At 37.6% G+C, this 23,384-nt stretch overlaps 1 long non-coding RNA gene across 1 annotated transcript in view; it reads right to left on the bottom strand.

Annotated features, from left to right (window-relative positions):
• The window catches only part of Gm41721, a 65,773-nt gene extending 45,837 nt beyond the window's left edge, over positions 1-19,936 (bottom strand). The window contains exon 1 of the long non-coding RNA XR_877387.3: positions 19,753-19,936. This is a non-coding gene — a long non-coding RNA (predicted gene, 41721). The remainder of the gene's footprint in view (positions 1-19,752) is intronic.
• Positions 19,937-23,384: the final 3,448 nt, after the last annotated feature.

The following is a 23,384-nucleotide window of genomic DNA, read 5'->3' as shown; positions in this document are numbered from 1 at the left end:
TAAGATGTTTTAAAGTTAGTCATTATGATTCTCGTACATCAGTATTTCCATTGCTTGCTGCTAATGCTAAGTGGTCCTGAGATTCTTTAATGCAGTCTTAAAAATCAGATAAATAATATTAATAGAACATTTTCTTTTCCTTTCCACTTTTGGTCTTTCCAAATAAGCCATCAGTTCTCCATAGCTATATGATGTCTGCCATTGCAGCAGATGGAAGATGGAGGCAGACGTCACTCCTAAATGTGTTCTTCTAAACCAGAGAGATTTGCTAATCTATAGCAATGGATTTATTATTTTTAATGTTTTACTTATTATTATACTTTCACATGTGTCATTTCATGTTTTGCCTGCATATATGTCTGCATATCATGTGCATGCCTAGTGCCCACAGAGGCTAGAAGAGGGCATTGGATCTCCCATAACTGGGATTGCAAATAGTTGTGATGGTAATGGTAATGGTAGGTAATGGTAGTCACACCCATGTACTCTGAGTGGTTTTCACTGTTGACTCATATATCCAAATCCTGTGATTTTTATCATTGAAATAAACTCAATAAATATATGCTGAAGTTTCTCTATTTACATTTGAAATAGAAAAAATTATAGTGTTCATAAACAATATATGCTTGAGATTAATAATATGAAAGGGGATGAGAAGTATTAACGGCTATTCCTCATTGAACAAATGCTATATGCTAGACAAACTCTAGAATTTAGTAACAACATTTTAACTGAATTACTTTATTTCCATTATAAAAATATGGAAAATGAAAACAAGAGATATTACATTGCCCATTGTCAGATATGTAGCAATTGGCAAATAAAAAATGCAAACCCAACTTCAAAACCAACAGCTGTGCTCTTAGATGTTCTAGGTCAGAGCTTCTGTGGGCAATGCTTCCCCTTCTTAGACATCTAATATCAATTTATCACAACACGAAATTCTACAAACATAAACTACAATAAAATAAAATGAAAGCAAAAATATTAAACTGTAAATTATAACAAAGAATGTACACATATGAACCAATTCTAGTATATTAGTGAACGGAGAAAGAACCATGATGAGAGAGAATAGGAAAGGAAGCAGAAAACTGAGAAACAAACAGTCAACAGAGCACTGTGTTTCTTCAAAGACAATGGATCAAAAGAAAAGATCAAGTCTGTTGGGGCAGGAGAAGGGAGCACAGCACCAAGAGTGGACAGTAGACAGGCTTGCAAAGAATATGAGATGACACAGAGTAGGTGCGCTTGGCGTTCCATTAGACACCATCAACCACTGAAGTCAGCAGTGACTGTAAACAAGTTTGTGGCTTCTAAACAAGTGGTGGAAGTGACAGACAGGAAGAAAATACAATGCACAAAATCCTAACTGGACTCCCATGTACTTATCAGGATAAGAGCGACTGAGAGAATCAAATATCTACTGAATTACTCCCTGGAAATACTACATTTGCAGTTTAGGTTAAACTGCATTCGATTTGATATTTTTCTCAAAGGGGCTTATTATGAGTTGACCAGTTTATTTCCTTTATATAAAATTTATAAAAATAGCATGAATCTTTAAATGAATACTTTATGTGGGTTTTTATATCCTCTATAATAACCCTTCCCCTCCTGCTGTAATAATTGCTTAGAAAATAGGAGAAACTGAAAGTGTTTAAAATATACTTACTATCTCAGTGGGAATGGTTAACAAAGATACAAAGAGGATAATTGCACAAGCTGGAAAACGTGTGTCCCTGCCCTTGCATTGGGAGGTGAATCCTTCACTCTCCCTCTGCTGAGACCTGTTTGCCACTGAGATTCATTGCTCAGATTACCAACAGCCACAGTAAGAATTGCTAATACTCCTTTCCCCAAGAATGTGTTCCTGGCTGATTAACACCCCCCCCCCCCCGCCCTATTCAGCCAAATACTGAATAGTTAAGGAGATAAAGGGGAAGGTCAGCTTCCACTACAATTGAGTTCTGTCAAAACTGCTTCCAAGTACAGTTCTGTAGACGACATGAAACAAGCAGAGTCCAAAGGCACTGCAAGGTATACTCTGGATTGTATATCTAACAAATGAACACCCTGGATCAGCCAACATCCATAATTTAAATTGTTTTAGAAAACTCAGTTAGTGACCATTAAATGCATGCTTGATCCAACTGAAGCACCGTGGTAGGTAACTCTGGCAACTACACTACACGACAATGCCTATTCCAAGCGCTCTGCATCCATTGATTCAACCAATTGCAGAAAATTACATCTGCATTGAACACGGTGTAGCCATTTTGTTTGCCATTGATCCCTGAACAAGACAGTCTGACAACTTTTTATATAGTGTTTATCGTATACCATGTAGTACAAAACTTCTGTAATGGTAAAATAAAAGAAGGGTACATCTACATCACATTCATATACTATATATATAAATGTAGCACCTGTAGATACTGATATTCTTGAAAAGCATATGGGATTCTATAACTTATTCCCTACAGATAGTAAGTGATAGTTATATTTTGTTAACGTTTTTACATTTAAAAAATATAGCAGAAACTATATTTTTTAGAAACTGAACAAGTGGCTCAAGACCACCCAGCTAGTAATTTCTGGGGCTAAGGATCAACCAAGGTATTAACAACCCTGCCTGTATTTTCAGGCTCTAATTCAGACTGTCTGGGAGTGGGCCCCACATTTTTAAAAAGGATCCAAGTGCCCATTTCGTCCTGGAGTGTGTTCAAATGTACCTGCAACATCTTTGAGGATTTCAATAATGAAATGGATATAACTAAAAACCAAAATTGATCTTTTAAATAATCAACTCATTGTTTGGGCCCTAATGACAAAGTAACCCTTCTCTTGCCCTGTGTGTGCCCTGCTTTCATAGTTTATTGGCTTAGTACTGTGCACTCAAGCACAGTTGGAGGTAGGGAGGACCTTCAGGAACCTAAGATGAAGTCCCTCCTTGTCTTTGAGACATCTGTCTTTCTCCCATCCCATATATTTTTTATGGGTCTTGTGTCTTTAAGTCAAAATCAATAAAACAACACAATGTAAAAACTGGGAAAAATATTGTTAAAATCAAAATGTTTCATCAAAAAAGGGAAAAAACAGAATACAGAAGAATAGAAATTATAAGAATAGAGAAAACACCCATATAGAGGGCACAGATATCATGAGTGGGAATCCTATGAGCCGGGCGTGGTGTAACACGCCTTTAATCCCAGAGGCAGGCTGATTTCTGAGTTCGAGGCCAGCCTGGTCTACAAAGTGAGTTCCAGGGCAGCCAGGGGCCAGGGCTATTCAGAGAAACCCTGTCTCAAAAAACCAAAACCAAAACCAAAACAAAACAAAAAGATTAGGATATTCCTACATACCTTTCTCCATTTTGTTAAGATGTATGATATAGCCATTTTCTAATAATATTTAGGTTTAACTACTTATCTGGACACTGAATTAGAATTTAGCAATTTTACAACATGTGAAGAATTTCTTTTATTTAATTTTTTCTCAATTTATACAGAAAAGTCCTTTGTAAAAAGTTTAATTTCACTTCATAATAAAAAAAGCCTGAAAGAACAGTATGTATATATATGGCTATATATGACAAGCTTATCATCAAAATTATACTAAATTATACTAAATAGGAAACATATAAGATCAGGCATGTTCAGGCTGGTATGGCCATAGACCTAAATAAGAAACAAAAGAAAAGTTGGGGGAGTGGCACATATATTTAATCCCAGCACTAAGGAGGCAGAGGAAGCCTGATCTCTGAGTTCGAGGCCAGCCTGGTCTACAGAGTGAGTTCCAGGACAGCCAGGGCTACACAGAGAAACCCTGTTTTGGAAAACAAACAAAAAAATGTTCTCTTTTTCAACTCTTAGCTACCACAATATGACATGAAACAGAAATAAAAGATACATAATAGGAAAAAAAAACATCAAATTATCATTATTTGCAGACAGTATGATCCTACGAAAGAGACACTAAAGACTCAAAAATATAGCATTTATGAACACTTTCAGGAAAAGAGCAACAAACAAAGGGAAAATACAAAATTTGTATCTTTCCTATATAGCAATAGAAAGCAAACTGAGAAAGTATTCAGAAAAATAATTTCACTTATAATAGCTTAAAAAACATCTAGTTTATTACGGTTCTCTCAAGGTACATAACTGATATATTCTCTCTATTTATATATCTGCTTCATCCACTCTTTCTCAGTATAGAATTTGAACTCTTAGCTACAGCAGAGTTTTGTGTGTTTGTGTGTGTCTGTGTGCGTGTGTTTATTGTCTGCTTTCTCTACTCTTTTTCAGTATAGTGTGTGGACTATTATCTACTACACACACACACACACACACACACACACATATAGTTGATAGTGCAAACACACATATACATATGTATATCCTGTCTGCTTTCTACAATCTACAATCTTTTTTAATATTATGTGAACTATTAACTACAGCCTATATATACAGCATACATATAGGCTATAGTTAATAGTTCAAGCACACACACACACACACACACACACACACACACACACACACATATATATATATATATATATATATATATATATGAGTTATTATATTGGCTTACACAATATGAGTGTGTATTCCAACAGTGGCTACTGGACACTAAAGAGGCAGAGAACTTTGTAGCCACTGAGTTTACAAGGCTAGAAATCTTAGCAGACCTGATCTGCTGCTGGAGATTAAAGGATTCCTAAGTATTTGCTGGCCTTCAACCTATGCAGAAAAGCCAATGTACCTGGGTGCTGATTGCATGTGGAGGATGGTAGCCTCCAACAGCAGTAGCGCTCACAGATGGAGGCAGCAAGAAAGCAGCAAAGTTCTTTCCTAGGACCTTGTTACATTTGGCTTCATGGCAAAAAGTGCTAATTCTTGTGAAGGACATTCCTCCCTCAGTTAATCCTTCCTGAAAATGTCTTCATATATCCAAGCAGATGTGTGCTTCTTAATTGATTCCAGATATAATCAAGTAGACAATCATGATTAACCACCTTCCCCAGTAATAAACCTAACCAAGGTAGTGAAAGATCTCTACAGAGGAAAAAAAAAAAAAAAAAAAAAAGACCATAGTAGATGGTCAATGACTTCCCATAATCATGGGTCAGAAGAATTAATCTATTGAAAACAGCCATACCACCAAAAGCAATTGAACAATTTAATGCAATCTTCACTAAAATTCCAATGGTATTCTTAGCCGTAAAAGAAAAGAAAAAGAAAAAAAATCCACAAATTCACATGGGACCAGGAACAAGCCTTTGTAGCAAACACAGTAAAAAGAACAAAGCTGTAGGTATCATGATGTCTGACATCAGGTCATAACGCAAGCCATAGTAGCAAAAGCAGCAGGGCATTTGAACCAAACCAGAAGCATTGATCAATAGACCAGAACAAAGAATGGAGTCTGGGGTCAACAGAACAGCTATCAGACTGATTGTTTGTTTGTTTGTTTGCAGCAGTGTCTGGCTTAAATGTGAAATACTCCTACAGCCTCATGTTTTGAACTCCTTCCCTACCTAACAGTGTTGTTTTGAAAGAAGTAGAACCTTTAGGAGATGGATTCACATGAATGAAGTGAGAGCCTAGGAGATCCTTGAGTCTGAGCTGCCCTCGCCTCCTGTCTACTCTCGGCTTCCTGCCTGCAGATGCAATGGGAGCAGCTGCTTCACATTTCTCAGGCCATGCCACCCACAACAAGGATGGAATTTAACCCCTCTTAAAGTATAAGCCAAAATAAAGCTTTTCTCACTGAGGTTGTGTTTTGGTTAGGTATTTTGTCACAGCATTACAGAAAAAAAAAAAATCATAGACATGCCAAGGTCAAATGCTGGAAAATTTCTTAAAAACCAAAATATCCCAGAAATAATCAAAAGAACTGACATATTGGCTTGCATATATAAAATTGTTTTCTGCATGGCAAGGGAAGCTGATTAGCATAAAATCCTTGCTGGTTCAACATTTAGCAGAGGTTTAGTATCTAGATTATATAAAGAACGTGAAAACTAAACACCAAAAAAATTAAAGAAATAAATATATTCACCAATCAATAAATATGCTAATAAAATGAACAATTCACAAAAAACAAACTATAGAGAGGTCATAAAAATATGTAAGAATGTCTAACATTCTTAATAACTGTAGAAATTCATATTGAAACTATGCTAAGATTCTATCACTCCCCAGGTTAGAATAGCTTTCTTTAGAAAGTAAAATGCAGTAAAGTATGTAGGTATGGTGGGACCCTTATGCACTGCTGGAGGAGATATAAATTGATCCACCGGTATGGCAATCACTATTGAGGTCCCCTGAAAACTCCTGTATATATACTCAAAGAACTATAAACCTATATCCCACAAAGTACCTGCATATCTATGTTTATAACAACACATCTCAATAACAAAGTCATATAACATATTATTTGAGTTCTTTGGTGATTGTGTTACCTCACTCAGGATGATGCCCTCCAGGTCCAACCGTTTGCCTAGGAATTCCATAAATTCATTCCTTTTAATAGCTGTACTCACTGATAAGTGGATATTAGCCCAGAAACTTAGTATAGTGAGATATAAGGTACAATTTGCAAAACGCATGTAACTGAAGAAGAACGAAGACCAAAGTGTGGACACTTTGCCCCTTCTTAGAATTGGAAACAATCACCCATGGAAGGAGTTACAGACACAAAATTTGGAGCTGAGACAAAAACTGGACCATCAAGAGACTGCCATATCCAGGGATCCATCCCATAATTAGCCTCCAAACGATGACACCATTGCATACACTAGCAAGCGTTTGTTGCAAGGATCATGATATAGCTGTCTCTTGTGAGACTAGGCCGGGGCCTAGCAAACACAGAAGTGGATGCTCACAGTCAGCTATTGGATGGATCACAGGGTCCCCAATGGAGGAGCTATAGAAAGTACTGAAGGAGCTAAAGAGATCTGCAACCCTGTAGGTGCACTATTATGAACTAATCGGTACCCCGGAGCTCTTGACTCTAGCTGCATATGTATCAAAAGATGGCCTAGTCGGCCATCACTGGAAAGAGAGGCCCACTGGACAGGCAAACTTTATATGCCCCAATACAGGGGAACTCCAGGGCCAAAAAATGGGAATGGGTGGGTCGGGGAGTGGGGGGGAAGGTGTGGGAGACTTTTGGGATAGCATTGGAAATGTAATTGAGGAAAATACATAATAAAAATAAATAAATAAAAAACAAAGTCATATAACAAAACTATATTTTGATCACAGATGAATGAATAAAGTAATATGTTATACATACGCAACAGAGTTTTAGTCAGCCATAAAGAACAGAGTTGTGGGGCCAGCAAGACTGGACTGTTCAGGGGCATCAGTCCTGGGCTTGATTCAAATAACACACTGGTAGATGGAGAGAATAGATTCCTGCAGTTGTTCTTTGTCTACTGTGCACTGTGCACATACACAAATGAATAAGGGACTGTAGAAAAGGAGAACATTTCAAAACTAAATTAGGTGATTTCCTAGATATTGCAGATAACCAGAGGATGCTATACTAAGTGAGACAAATCAGATTCTGAGAAACAATGCTCAAATCTTTCACTTACTCTTGAGTAACAGAATGTTTTGTAGATGCATAAAATTATACGTGTGCATGTGTGTGGGGCTAAAAGGAAGAAGGATATGAAGGGGAAAGTATGGAGTAATCAGAGAGAGAAAGGAAAAATAAGAAGATTGAAAAGGATGAATGTGCATGGCATATTTGAAAGAAATTGTCTATATAAAAATCTAATACTGTGCACAATAAATTTTTTGTAATAAAAATGAAGATGCAGAGAAGCCTCTTCATAGCTCTCTTTTGGTGTGTGATTTAGGAGTACAAATAGCTAAGAAACAGGTAAATAATTTTTGCTAATTACTTCTTTATTATTTTATTAATATTGATATTTTGAGGCCATTAATGTATATATTTTGGATTAAACAACATAACCATTAAGGGGAGGTGACCATTGTTATTATTAGATTTTTTACCATGAAAGTAAAAAAAAGTACAGAAATTTAGGATTAAAGAAGTTAAATTTACTCTCATCATGAATTTACATTTATAACACATATATACTTACATATTATATGTACATGCAATATAAGCATATAGTAGACTTACTTGTCTAATTTTTTTCAATAGATTTTTAGTACCAGCTCCTGAAATGTCTAGAAGTAGCTAGTTCAGAAGTAATGAGCCCCTCATATCTGTCTTATAGTTTGCAATCATTTTCCACTAAGCAAATAGGACATTTTAGTGCAACAATTTATTTCAGATCTGAAATGCACGGGTAGAATAGAAGCTGCTGCATCTCACAATGTCTAAAGATATGCTTGCCAGGGAGCTCCAGGAAAACAGAATCCTTCTGACCAGGAGCAAGGAACATTTCAATATAAAAATGGTTTAACCTGTCAAAAATGGAACACATTGAAACATGTTCTTTTGAGGGGGGTGATGGGTTCTAATTTTGTAGCCCAATCTCAAGTCAAACTCTTTATCCTCCTGACCCAGCCTTTCAAGTAGTTGGAATTACAATACTCATGCAACAACATGTATATTGAAATGCAAAAATTGTTTGAGTACGTATGTGTGTGTGTGTTTGTGTGAGTATGTGTGAGTGTGTGTGTTTGTGTGAGTGTGTGTGTGTATGTGTGTTTGTACTTCCAGTGTAAATTCCAGTGTCAGAAAGCTAAATTCTTATTGGTGATGTTTTTATAATCATCATTATTATTAAAATAGCAATATCAATGAAAAGAATTTCTCACCTATCCCATCATTTCTTTAACAGCTGTATAGCCAGCTAACCAAATGATAAATGAGAGAGACTTCTCTTCCAGAAACATTGCAGTGATAAATCATAAAGTTATAATGAAAGATGATAATCACCACTTTGCAATCTATAATTGAAAAATGGAGCTAAGTATGGATCACCAATACCTATTTGCTTCAGAAAACTGATTTCATGGCCTCTTAAAGTACACAGACTTCCCGATGAAAGAGCCTTGGCAAAAAACAATCTGATTTGAATGTGGTAAGCCTTTGCCCTCCAAACAGAGTGATGGAAGATGATTACCAAGGATCGTCTCCTGAAATGACTAAACCGACATAGGGAAAAATGAATCAGATGTGTGGGAAATATCAGGAAAAATTTTTGAGTTTCTTCAACGTAGAAAATTTGAAAGTCAACATTGACTTGACGTATGTCACAAGAGCCCTGAGAAGACACTATGATCCTATGCAGACATTGAAAGTTTTTCAAACAAGAAAAATATATTAGGAATACAGTAGCTGCAAAGTCGATTGTTTTTCTCTTGCTCCATTAGAAAAACAACATTTCAGGACAAGCCAATATTCCTAACATTTGAGGACTCTCATGTACCTGAAGTAACATTGCCAAAACTTATTCAATGGAATCAGACCTCTGGATAGCCAGCCAAAACTGTGAGTTTGATGAATTTCTGGATCCTGAGTGTGGACCAGTTTAAGTGTAATAACATGTGAGAGGGGGTGGTGCTAAATGAGCCCAACATGGAATTATTTGAAAGGTTCTCAGAGCAAGGACAAAGTGTTCATAGTTCTGACAGAAAGGGGAAAGTGATCATTCTAGAATTAAATCAGAGCCTTTCCTGTTGTCTTCCCTGTAGAGAAAAGACAGCCAGACATTATTCCACTTGGAAGAGTATTTACCCAACACCCTGTGCTTCTACCCATTTTCTTCTCTTTTGTATGATTTTTATAAAAAAGTGCGTGGTCAGAGCTAGGGAACTGCAGTAAGTAGATAGGAGCAGCAAAGGAGCAGTTTGTACTCAAAGTTATAAGCTCTCTTATTACTTAAACATTCGAAAATCAATCAGAGCCTTGAAATAGATGCATGAAGACAAGAGATTTAGAAGGGTGACCATCACTCTATATATGAAGGGGCACAGTAAAGAAACTGTCATCCTGAGAGCTCCATCATTAGGAAGGAGGTTTTTATTGTAAGTATGAAAGAGAAAATGTCGAGGGGCATCTGGAAAAGTCCAGAGCAGAGAAAAAGATAAAGAGACTGGACATGGCCCGGACCATCTATGACAGAAGTGAAGGAGAAAATACTGGAGATAGTGAGGTAGTATGGGGTAGCCATTAAAGCCTTCCAAGAAAGGGAACAGCAAGAGATAGCTAGGCTATGAGGAGGATGAGTAGCTCAGCAGAGGGAAAGGCTGGGATGCTAGTGTGGATGTTGAAATGTATACGACATACTTATGAGTAAGGGCCTAGGCATCCTGGAGGCCACCATTGACTCTGAAATGCTTGTAGGCACCACCTTACCTCTGCCAGAGGTAAGCGAAATAACTCCTTTTGGCAGATGGGAACCAGTTTACAAGTTCCTGAAGAATGCTGGCGTTTATCTGACTCCCACAGATCCTTTTACCTTGAGTTGTTTATGAATAAATGGAATTCCTATTAGAGTTCAGGGGGTTCCTTTGGCCCTGACAGCTTCCCTATCAAGCACATTACCATCACACCCACAGACTCCATGAAATGGATGATGGCACAAAGAGTTTCAAGATGTGGGCTAAATAAGATCATGTAGCTGATGCCCTATACCTACAGCCAGTCCTAGATAAATTAATACAAATCTGAAAGTGGAAGTCTCTCTGACATTGTTCTTATTAACTAGCACAATATATGTGACTATTAGAAAGATAAATAAATGAACAAACAAATAAATATCACACAACAAAAAAAGCCAAGAAATAATATAACTGGGTATAGTCATCATAAACACTCGTGGACACAGACACTTAAACAGTGCAAATACTGAAAATATCAGGCAAGGAACAGGACATAACTAAGGTTAGGAAGTTAAGAATGTTAATGGGCAAAGTCATCAACATAAAAAAAAATCAGTGAAGAATGTAAATAAAGAAGCTGTAAGAAAGTTTAAAACATGTTATGAAGGATTAAGCAGTGGAAGAAACAAGACAACATACACACACAGGCACCACACATGCACACACATACTCTCACATGCCCAAGTGCATACACACACACACACACACACACACACACACACACACACACACACATACACACACACACGAGTCAGTGATAACCTGGGAAATCTCAGGTCAGGAGAACCTTTCTAAGCTGAAAAGCAGAAAGGGAAGCAAAAAAAGACAAAAAGCAGAATGGTGTTTATTATCCAGATCACATGGGAAGAGCAAAGGGCGATGAGGAAGGAGAGGAGAGCACATACTTGAATAATGTGAACCTTCTAATCTGGATAAGACCCAGGACCAAAAGTAGAAGAGGGGCGATAGGCTCACCTATGAGATGTGATTGGAGTTTTACTTATAACTCATAACCATATCTTTGCATGTGTTCATCTTCTGTGAAATCTAAGAAGAATAGATGTGAATACATTATTGACTTTACAGTGTTCCTTTTTTAAAAAATCTAAATCTACTCTAAACTTAATCAGTTACCACAAAATAAATATACCACCTATCTAAAAATATAGGTAGTTTAATTTCATTTTGGTATTTTAAAAACAATGACATGTGGAGACATTTTGTACAGATCTGTGCTACTTTGAATAAAGTATTTTATTATTTTAAAGTTATTATCTTAAAAGTTGTTGGAAGCAAGGGGGAGGAGGAAAGGGATGAGGAATTGTGGGAAGGGGAACCAGGAAAAGAGGCAAAGACTAGAAGGTAAGTAAATTAAAAGGTTAAAATTTTTAAAAATACAACTGGTACCTCAAGAAACTAAGAAGCTTCTGTAAGACAAAAAACAAAGTCAATAGGACAAATCAGCAACCTGCAGAGGAAAAATTCTTCACTAACCCTACATCTGAAAGAAGACTAATATTCGAAATATATAAAGAACTCAATAACTAAACCTCCAAATACCCAAATAACCCAACTAAAAAAAAATGGAATACAGAGCTAAACAGAGAATTCACAGCAGAAGAAACTTTAATGGCTGAAAAGCCCTTAAAAAAAAGTTCAAAGTTCTTAGCCATCAGGGAAATGCAAATCAAAATGACCCTGAAATTCTACTTCATACCTGTCAGAATGGCTGAGATCAAAAACTCAGGAAATAGAAGATGTTGGTGAGGATGTAAAGAAAGAGGAACACTCCTCCATTGCTGGTGGGATTGCAAACTGGTACAACCACTCTGGAAATCAATCTGGCAGTTCCTCAGAAAATCAGAAATAGTTCTACCTGAAGACCCAGCTATACCATCTTGGGCATCTACCTCAAAGATATGGCACCATACCACAAGACCACATGCTCCACCATGTTCATAGCAGTCTTATTCATAAAACCCAGAAGCTGGAAAAAACTTAGATGTCCCTCAACCTAAGAATGGATACAGAAAATGCGATTCATTTACACATGGAATACTTTTCAAGTATTAAAAATGAGGGCATCCTGACTTTTGCAGGCAAAGGGATAGAACTTTAAAATATTGTCTTGAGTCAGGTAACTCAGACCCAAAAGGACATGCATGGTATGTACTCACTAATAAGTGAATACTCACCCAAAATATAGAATACCTAGGATGCAACCCACAGACCATGAGAAGTATAACAAGTTAAAATGCCTAAGTGACTAGGTTTCAACTCCATTTAGAGGAGGAAGAAAATAATTGCACAGGTGGAAGGAGTGAGGGACCTTGGTGGGAGAGGTTAGGCAGAGAGGAAAGAGGGAACAGGATCAGATATGAGGGGAGGGGACAGGAGAGTTGCCCAGAGGGCCAAGAGAATGAATGGAAATAAACAGGGAAGTGGGAGATTGGGGGGTGATCCTCTAGAATACCAGACATATGGGAGGTTAAGACACTCAGGAATCACTAGAGATGACCTTAGTCCAAAGGCCCAGCATTGGGGAAAGGGAACTTCAAATGTCCACCTCCAGTAAGTAGACAGGACCTCAAGTGGGGAGACAGGGTTTCTAACTCACAGTCAAATTTTCTGGCCCAGAATTGTTCCTGACTAAAAGAACTGCAGGGACAAATATGGAAAAGAGACTGAAGAAAAGGTGGTCCAATGAACAGCCCAACTTGGGATCCATCTCATGGGTAGAGGGTCACCAAGGTCTGACACTATAACTGATAGTATGATGTGCTTACAGACAGAGCCTGTCTGGTGTGGTTGTCCTGAGAGGCCCTACCAGCAGCTGACTGTGACAGAAGTAGATACTTACACCCAACCATTGGACTGAAGTCAGGAACCTCTATGTTGAATTAGGGGAAGGATAAGAAGCTGAAAGGGAGATCAACCCCATCAGTCTCAACTCACTCAGATCAGAGAGCCCCCCAGAGCCTGAGCCACCAACCAGGAGCAAACACAGGCTGGTCTGAAGCCCCTGATACCTGTGTAGCATAGATCTGCCTGGTCTGGCCTCACTGGGAAAGGATGTGCTTAATCTTCAAGAGCCTTGAGGCTCCAGAGAAAGTGGAGGTCTGGTGGGGTATGGAGGGCACACTCTCAGAGGCAAGACGAGGGTAGGAATGAGATGAGGAAATGTGGGAAGGGAGATTGAAGGTGGCAACAACTGGAATGTAAATAAATATAATAATTTAAATTAAAAACAAAGCAAAAAAATCTTGTCATAGATTTTCACTGCTGTAAGTAAATGGCAGTAGTGGTTTGCTCATAAGGAGCCATGTCTCTCAGTTCTGAGGGCTGGGGAACCCAGGAGCACTGCCCTGGCATGTGGTGAAGGCTGATGTTCTAGGCTACCTGGCATAAGGAAGAAACCCATGGCAAGTAAGGACACGAGACACAGAGAGACAAGTTTACCATTTGTCAAGAGCATTCTCCTAAAATCACATTGATCCATCCATCAGGATTCAGCCTTCGTAACTGAAGAACTACTTAAAGGCCAACCTTTTTCTGTGATCACAATGGCAATTGAGCTCTACTATGAGTTTTAGAGGGGGCAGACAAACCATATCAAAAAATGCTAACTGGTATCTAGTGGGAGATTCATTTGATGCCATCATCTTGCTATGTATCAAGAGTGGAGGAAGTGGAACTGCTAAGGCATGGAGCTGGTCTGGTTGGATTTGAGGGTTTTGAGCTATGGGCACTGAATAAACAGGGTTTGTCCAGGTGCCCTTACTGTCTGTGAATACAGTGGGCCAAGATGAAATATTAAAGTTTTTAAAAGGAACTTATATAGCATCCCAAGTATTATGGGGGGAGGATTAAAACTGAACAAATAAAAAACAGATGGATGTATTTCTCTCAGTTAAAAAAGAGCAGTTTGACAAAACATTTCAAATATTCACAACTTTGATTCTTTGAAATATAACTATTCATTATCTTAGCAAAAATAGTGATTTCATTCATCAATAAACCATCTGGGGTGCTGACATCACCCCCCCACCCCCCCCACCCACACACACACTTTCCGTTGTAGCTGCTTAAGACACAGAGACTGAGACTTAAAATGTAGCAATGCAGTATGTTCACATAGAGGAGAGGCATGTGGAGGTATGTAATTAAACCCATATAAGATCGGAAGCAGCTGGATGTACATGATGCTACCCTATGTGAGAGTTCTATGGTGTTGATTGCCAAAAGAAGCCAGAACCTTCTCCCTGTTAAGAAATATTAAGGACAAATGACTAAATAAGCCCTCTTATGAAAGATCAAGGTTCATAACTACAGATGAGGCAAAAGGGCAAATGAATATTAGAATTAAATCTTGTGTTTACTTCACAGCAACCAGCAAAACTAGCACTTAATGATCTAGTATACTTCAAGGTTTCTCTGAAATTCAAGATGGATGACCACATTATTTTACATCAGCAGTTGAAGAGATCATATCAAATGCATAATCGACCATAGACATAAATAAAATAAAAACTGGGAGGGGAGAGTTATAGCCACTGTGAAATAGTAAAGCTCTCAGGTGTAGCTGAAGCTCACGTTGTGCAATAAAAGGAGTTTTAAGCTATTCTGGCTTTAGGCTTTTTACACATCATTAACATCCACCAGCACACGTCACTTTAAATTAGGCATCCAAGAAGTTAAGTTCCCATTTTCCTTGCTCCAAGAGAAGAATTATAAATGTAAGCTTTCCTCCCCCTTCCCCACAAAAATTAAAATGCTGCTGTTGGGTCAAAGCAGAGAGCCAGGATCTCGGGTCATGATGGAGAAACCTGGAAATGCAGCAAGTTGCAGAACATAATTTTCATTGCCTCACCCACTACTGTGTCTCTCAGTTGTGTGGAGATTAATAATGGGTGAAGAGGAGTAAAACCATAAACTATGTTGAAACGAATTTGTGTTGGTCTTGTGGACTCCAGAGAAGGAGGACTCACCTAATGGATTCAGAGTTGAGAATATGAAGAGAGGCATTCCAGTATAATTGGGGGAGATGTCCGTTTCTTACAATGATTTATTCCATGGAGGCATGTGTAGCAAAGATTTTCATTTAAATTCATGTGTCACATATGTTATGTTTTGTTCTGCATTAAAGTATATCCACACAAATTTCTATGCTGCATTATTATTTATGAGTATGGAAGAATTTAAAAGCAAGTTCTAATAACCAAGATTATTTCCAGCATGTTTTCGATCTTTAAAAATGTATAAATTGGTGACCCAAAATACAACACTGAGTATTGATCAATAGGAAGTGGAGGGCTGGGGAAGACAGGAGTATCCTAAAACATCTGGGAACCCAGGATACAACACAAACATTCTTGTGAAATAAATCATTGAGATTTATATGACAGGAAAGACAGAAGCAGATAACTGCGATTTCCTGAGTGAGAAAGAGGATGCAGAGAGACTGGAATTCATTCTTTAGTGCTCGTTATGCTGGCCAAAGTTTCAACACTCTCTCTCTCTCTCTCTCTCTCTCTCTCTCTCTCTCTCTCTCTCTCTCACACACACACACACACACACACACACACACACGCGCGCGCGCGCACGCGCACACACACAAATGCAAACGCCGTAATAGATTTAGTGATTGCTAAGGATGTTAATACACTGCCTCGAGGCATTTCGCTGAAGATAGAACTCAAATTGGCTTGAAAATGAACATTGTCACTTCCCAGAAACTGTGAGTTTAGCTGGGACAAGATAAAATCAGGAAGTCGATCACACCAAGGTAAATGATATTATTCCGACCACAGACACAAAAGCGAAATGTGCCATTATCCTGCTAACATTCCTCTTTCTGCTCTTAGCTATTCGATAGGGAATACTTTCCACCTCTGTTTTCAAATGCTGGGATTCAAGAGAGAATGGAATGACTACACAGAGGTTATATTCAGTTGCAGTACTCTTTTCTGACAGTGAAGCTCATGCCAATAAGCAAATGGCATACAGGGTTGACGTCGCGATTAGGAAGGAAAACCTGTCTATCTCCAGAACAGCAAGCAGACTTTGGACTTTACTTGACAGGCGTCATTGACCTGAGAGTTTACTGTCTTCAACATATGTATGCATAATCAAATTTCTCAGTTTTGAAATGGTGGTGGTATTTGGACTTGTTTAAATATGATAACATGGGGAAGGAGCTTTTGAAAATAGCAGCCGTATAAAGGCAGGGAGAAGACTTTTAGCATCTAGGCCATGCAAGAAATTCAAGACATACTTTGAGAAAGAAAAAGGGAGAATATCCTCATGAGCAGTGTGTGTGCATGCGTACATGAATGAGTGGTATCTGTGTGTGTGTGTGTGTGTGTGTGTGTGTGTGTGTGTGTGTGTGTATGTATGTGTGTGTTTTGCATGTTAGCTTTTTCACTGAGGTAGAACTTACTCATGTCCATTCTTTGGAGAATGGACATGGATGGGCAGTTCTGGGCTGGGTTAGTGGGAGATGTTTTGTCATGACTGCCCTTTTCCCAGTGATGCCCAGCTGGACTAGATTTTGCTTTCTCTTTGACTGCCTCACCTCTCTGTACTTTAGATCTTACAAACAGCACAACTGTGCTCACAGTGTGGTATTATATTCTGCAAGTAGAAGTTAACTTTTAAGCAATACTTAATGCCCAGTCTTTTTAAAAAGTTCCAGCTGTATGAAAGGAAAACTGACTAAATCAAATTTAAGCTTTTCTTATTCAAGCCCAAGGGTGAAAATCATATCATTGATGGTATTATCAGAATGTCACTGCTGCAGCTTAAGATTTTGTACCTAAGAAAAAGATCTAGATTCAACAATCTTTACCATTTAAAATAGAAAAGGAAAAGATCACTTAGTCGGGGAACAAGCAAATGTTTGTACTTCTCTTCAGGTAAGGGTGGGCATAAGCTTCCTTTTTAATAACTGCTGCTGAAGTATTTACTTGACCAGATTTCTAGAAATTTCCTTTACTTGTTGAATATAGGTCTCATTGACCTCTAAAATACTAAACAGTTAATAGTTTCTTGTGCAAAAATAAGACTTTCATAACAGTCAAAGCCTATGGAAAGAAGGCAGGAGGCAATGAATGGGCAGCCTGCATGGTGTCGGGAAGCTTCCAGGGTCTATTTATAAGTGAGCATGCCTAGGTTCTGCTTGGTCACACAGATGAGTCCTATACTCCCAAGGTGTTAAATTTGTGAATGGTCCACTAAAAACTCCTTCTTGCTAGAACAAAATCATGCCTCACAAGACCACGTGCATGCAAGGTCTGCCCTGGGTGCTCCAAATCCGGCTGGAACTGAACAGCGGACTGAGAACAAGTGACTGCGATGGGTTTCTGCAACGCACATAGAAACTTCTGAGGTCATTCACCAGAACTCCATCATAAAACAAATCATTCAGCAAGGCTGCCAGAGGGCAGTAAAAACTTCACTGGCTCCATATATTATGGGTTGGAGTACAGTGGGCAGCTTTCCATAAGGCAGGGGTAATAGGACAGGTGTGGTAAAATCATAAGCTAGAAACTGCCTGGGAAAATCTGGTCGGGCTGGAAAGGTGGCACCACTGGCACCCTCACCATCATAGGCCAAAATTCCCCAATTAGGCACTAACAAAGAGCAAGCTGAGCAAACAAATTGCTAAGACGGGCTCCCCTGGGAAGACATAAATACAAATTGATACAAAGCCTGGAGCATTTGGATACCCTGGCAACAAGCACCTCTGGGAGAAATGAGGTTTCCAGTCTGTGTGTCAAAGCTATCATGTTATGACAAAGACTCTAGAGGATTGTTGAGTCTCCTAGAACAGAGACTGGAGCCACTGCTGGGCACATTGAAGATGGGCAGATGACCTTGTTAGACCCAATCACAATTCCTTCAAGGCCAGAATACTACCTACATCTGCATTTGGAGCAGACAACAAGAAAAGAAAAGAGAAGAAAAGAAAAGAAAAGAAAAGAAAAGAAAAGAAAAGAAAAGAAAAGAAAAAGTAATGACTGGGAAGTCATTATGCTAGCTAATGAAATTATGCATTTGTTCTATCATTAATTTATATTAGAGGGTGATTAATATATTCTCATTTTCATTAGTACCACATAGCTTAACACCTTAGGACATAGAAATTTGAGCATCAGCCATAAAAATGTACTTTAACATATAATAAACAACAACTCCAGGGTAGACTGCTCACATTTTCCCTTGTTCATAGACTTTTCAACCATTATTCAATTATCTTGGGCTGATTGGAAAAATTACAAAAGGCACAGTGCACTTAAACATAGAAGGAAAACGTTAGGAAGTCTAAGAAAGTATATATATATATATATATATATATATATATATATATATATATATATATATATATTCAAAGCCAACATTAGTCAACTTTTCCCATAGATACTAAACTGTTTGGGAATTTTTTTCTTACTGGGAATTTCCACAATTAATTTGGCCATGATTTAATATTTACAGAGTAGTTTAAAGTTTCCTAGCATTTTACAAGCAATGCTTAGTCTTCCTTTAGAAAAGTCCCAGAAGGTTTAAGCCATTCAATTTCTCACTAGGGGCATAGCAGGGAATTCTAAACTGCTACAAGAAAGAATATTCTATAAAGTGTTTGGGTGGTGAACAGGGAAGGAATTCAGCTGCTTATTCATTTTATTGACTTGATTTGCAGTAAATTCTGCCAACACTTGCTTGAACTCAGCTGTGACAATAATCTTCCATGTTTTAATTGTGATTAACTACGATGAACCTTGGCAAAGAACAGAAGTTTAATATAAAGGAATTTGAGATCAAGCAGTTTGACGTTGGGTGAACTTAGGAGACCGGTCATTGCAGAATAGCTCTGCAAGTGAATTGTCTCAGACAGATGAGAATTCAGTAAGACCTTTAGATACCTTCTTCCCTCAATGCTTTCACGATTGAATGTCTTAGTACAAAAATACTATGCTCTTATGTCCAAAATGCACATAGTTTCAGGATAAATCCATTTCCTCTTATTCAGTCCTCATCATAAGTGTAGAGAATAAGTAATAAACTGTTTATGACTGTACAAAGCAATACTTATTTTTATTATAGACATTCAAATTTTTTTGCATAGGAATTCCTGCTTCTTAGACCACGTTCTACTAAATATTTCACTCTTCAAATTATCAAGTAACTAGTAAATTTTATGAGATCATAATTACAAAAAACTTACAGATTTCTGGTAGAGCACCATCTCTAAATCAAGAAAAATGACATTCTGTCCATTTGGGACTGAAGACACTATCTCAAAGCAAACAGGAGAGTAAACAAACAAACCCCCAAATGCAGCTGTCCACTATTCTTATGAGCCTATACATACCTTGTTTCCTGGATTCTCCTTTATTCCCTATTCACACTCTCTGTAGAGTGCCAATCCATTAGACAAAAAAAAGAAGGAAGAAAGAAAGAAAGAAAGAAAGAAAGAAAGAAAGAAAGAAAGAAAGAAAGAAAGAAAGAAAGAAAGAAAGAAAAGGATCAACCTAATTACATGGTTTGTTCTGTGCAAAGAAAGAAAGGAAACGGGTTGAGAGTCACTGCAGTGATGCATACACAGAAGATGCTAAAGACACGTGGATCACACTGGTTTCTAAAGTAGTACTTAATATAATCATGCAGGGAAAATATTTGGACAAAGTGGAACAGCAGATCCTGTGATAGCTTAACCCCTTTATAAAAAAACAGATGGCATCCTAAGAATTTGGGTAACAGTGCCATATAGGGTAACTGCTGTCAGTCAGGATTCATTCTTCATATGACAATTGTGATGGTTAATGAAATATTGCATTCAGAAATGCTGACATGCAGTTCCATATTTTGACAGTTATGGTGATTATTCAAGAAAGGGGAAATAGGGAAAATGTGGGCTACAAAATCAAATAGACCTAAGTTTGCATATCTACCAGCTAGGCAACCTACCTTACTTCTTTAGTATGTTGAATCCCTTCTCCTCTTCACTCTGCACCAAAGGCAACTCGAAATAGATGGAAGACCTTGACATCAGATGTAAAACTCTGAAACTGTTTAAGGACAAAGCAGGGGAATACTTTACTATATAAGCATAGGAAAGAACTTCTTGCACGGGATCTAGTCACTCAAAAAATAATACCAGCCAAAGGGACCTAATGAAATTGAAAAGCTTCTGTGAATCACAGGAAACAGATACTGAGGGAGGAGATAGAATAAACAGTTGGAGAACATCTTCCACCAGCTATATGTCTGACAGCAGATTAATACTTAGATATACAAAGAAGAACAACAAAAAAAAAATCCCTGTGCATCATGGAAACAAACAACCCAATCAATAAAAGGGATAATGAAATAAACAGACAATATTCCAAAGAGGAATTAGAAATAGCCAATAAAAAGGAAAAGATGCTCAATCTCACTAACCACTAGAGAAGTGGAAAACAAACTCCACTGAAATTTTGCTCCATGCCATTTTACTCCAGCCAGAAGGTCAGACATTAAGAAACCAAAGAGCAAATGATACCAAAAATGTGATGAGGGAATACTTGTGTACTACTGGTGAGAATGTAAAGTAGTCTAGCTTGAGTGGAAATTGGTATGGAGGTGTCACAAAAAACACAGAAATGCACCTACCATGTGACCCAACTATACCACTCTACATTTAACCAATGAACTCTTAAGTCAACAGATCAGAAAACTTGTGCACCATTGCTCACGACATTAATATTCATACTGGATAAATTATGGAAGCAGACTAGGTTTTCAACAATAGGGTATTGGTAAGAAAATGTAGTATGGAATTTCTTTCAGATGTGAAGGATGAAGTTGTGTAACTTTAGAAAAATAAGTGCACATGGAGACAATAATATCAAGCAAATAAAACCATACTCTAGAAAACAAATGTAGGTTTTCTATAATCTGTGGCTCATAGACTCTATACAGTTACATGAAATCATACATAAAGTATATATTAAACTATAGTAAAAATGAAGTTGTCTAGGGAAGCATGAAGGACTAATGGGTGAGAAGAAGGGGAAAGATGATGGGAGGGACAGGGTTATGAAGTATATTTTTTAACATACACTACATACCTGTGAGAATCTTTTTAAAGATTCCTGTTGATCCCTCCTCCATGAGTTCTACAATCTTATGAAGACAGTGAAGTGAATTTCTGTTTTCTGCTTGATGATACCTCACTTAGTTCTAAAATGATAGAGAAGCAGTGATTTTGTAAGTTATACAGATTTCAAAAAAATGTTAATAAAGTAAAAACAATGAATATTAATTAATTAAAAAGTACATTGTCACTACTTTTTAGTTAAATATAAATGAGCGACATAATAATACTAAAAAAAAAAAGTAAAAATTTCAAAATGGGAAGAATGGTACCCCACTATAAGAAATAAGTATAAAATATCAGCATCTTCCATCTCATGGAGAGTTTCTTAGGAATAATACATTCAAATCCACTGCACAAAGGAACACTTCTGATAAGATCTGAGAACTGCACTAGTCAGTAGGTGAAGAGATACTAATTTAAGAGAGTAATTTGAAGCTCTGTTCATTTAGCAGACTCACCATTGGATCAGACTCACGTTTGGAGCCTTTGAGTTCCCCAAATACAGGTTTTTGGATTGATTTATAGTACCAAGCAGTCATTTCCTCCTGCATAGTGAGCCTTAAAAGAAACCAGGAAGCAATTAGTTGCCTGCATGTTATCTGTCTCACTATTAGCCTTTGGGAATATTTTGTCATGTTGGTGATTATTATTGTTCACAGCTGGGTAGAGTATTGATGCGTATTTTCCCTTAACAGCCTACAAGGTACCTTCTGGTACTACAAACATTATCCACAAGAAGAGGCTTCTGGTCACTACTAACTTCATCTTTCCATGTCCCATTAACAAGTATGTGATATCTTCAGCAATAGGGCTTTACCATCATGTTCTGGTGGGCCACCAGGAACAGAGAAAATAGATTGTATTGTACTGGGGTTCTCCACAATACCCATAGCCAATACCAGGGGAGATATTCCACAACTGGCACTGCAATTTTTGTTTGGCTTCTGAGAAAACCATTATGTAGGGTAATTTCAATTAAAGTCATTTTATGAATAGGTTGAATGTGTGTGTTTGATATCTACAAAGTAGGAGGTTTCTATAAATCTTTTGCAAACATCATTAGTTAGTTATCATCCCCTATCTACACTTTCCTTTATTCTCGCCTACCAAGCTAAACATCACTCCCACTTTCCACAACGTATAATTTGTGTTATGTTATACTGTTTCCCTTAATATCTTTCTTCCCTTGCCCCACAATTGTGCCTTTCCAGTTTTCTTTTAATTCTATATGTAGTCCAAGTTAAACATACAAATCTAAAGATTTGACACAGAGATCCAAGAATGAGTCAGAATATGGATCATTTGTCTGTCTGGGTCTGGGTTACCTCATTCACCATAACAATCTTTAGTTCCATTCACTTACCTGCAAATTTCATTATTTCATTTTGCATGACGTTTTGTATAGGTAACACATTTTTACTTTCCATTTATCAACAGATGGACATTTAGACCATTCCCATGCCCTAGCTATTGTTAATAGAACAGGCATGAATATGAATGACCACATGTCTCTATGGTAAGAAACAGACTCCTTTTCATATACGTCTAGAAATAGTATAGTTGGGCCATATGGTAGGTCTATTTCTTGGATTTTTGAGCAAATACTATGCTGTATCTATATTGGTGTTAACAGTTTGAACTTCCATCAACAAGCATGGAGGCTCTCCATTTACCACAACCTCACCAACATTTGATGTCATTTGCTTCAAATTTTCAAGGGCTGATAATTTGTTTCTCTTAAAGACTTGTTTTTCACTGGACTCCAACTTAAAAGTTGAAGTACTCAGTGAATTCAGCCTACATCTCTTGGTAATCTGTTTTTGGTGTTTTTTCTTTAGCTTCTTTAATTCTCCTCTTCCTCCCCC

The sequence above is a fragment of the Mus musculus genome, chromosome 18 (genome assembly GCF_000001635.26).
Source record: "Mus musculus strain C57BL/6J chromosome 18, GRCm38.p6 C57BL/6J".
In the NCBI taxonomy this organism is placed as follows: Eukaryota; Metazoa; Chordata; class Mammalia; order Rodentia; family Muridae; genus Mus; species Mus musculus.
The sequence above is the reverse complement of the archived record's forward strand: the minus strand, read 5'-3'. Positions and strand labels throughout refer to the sequence as shown.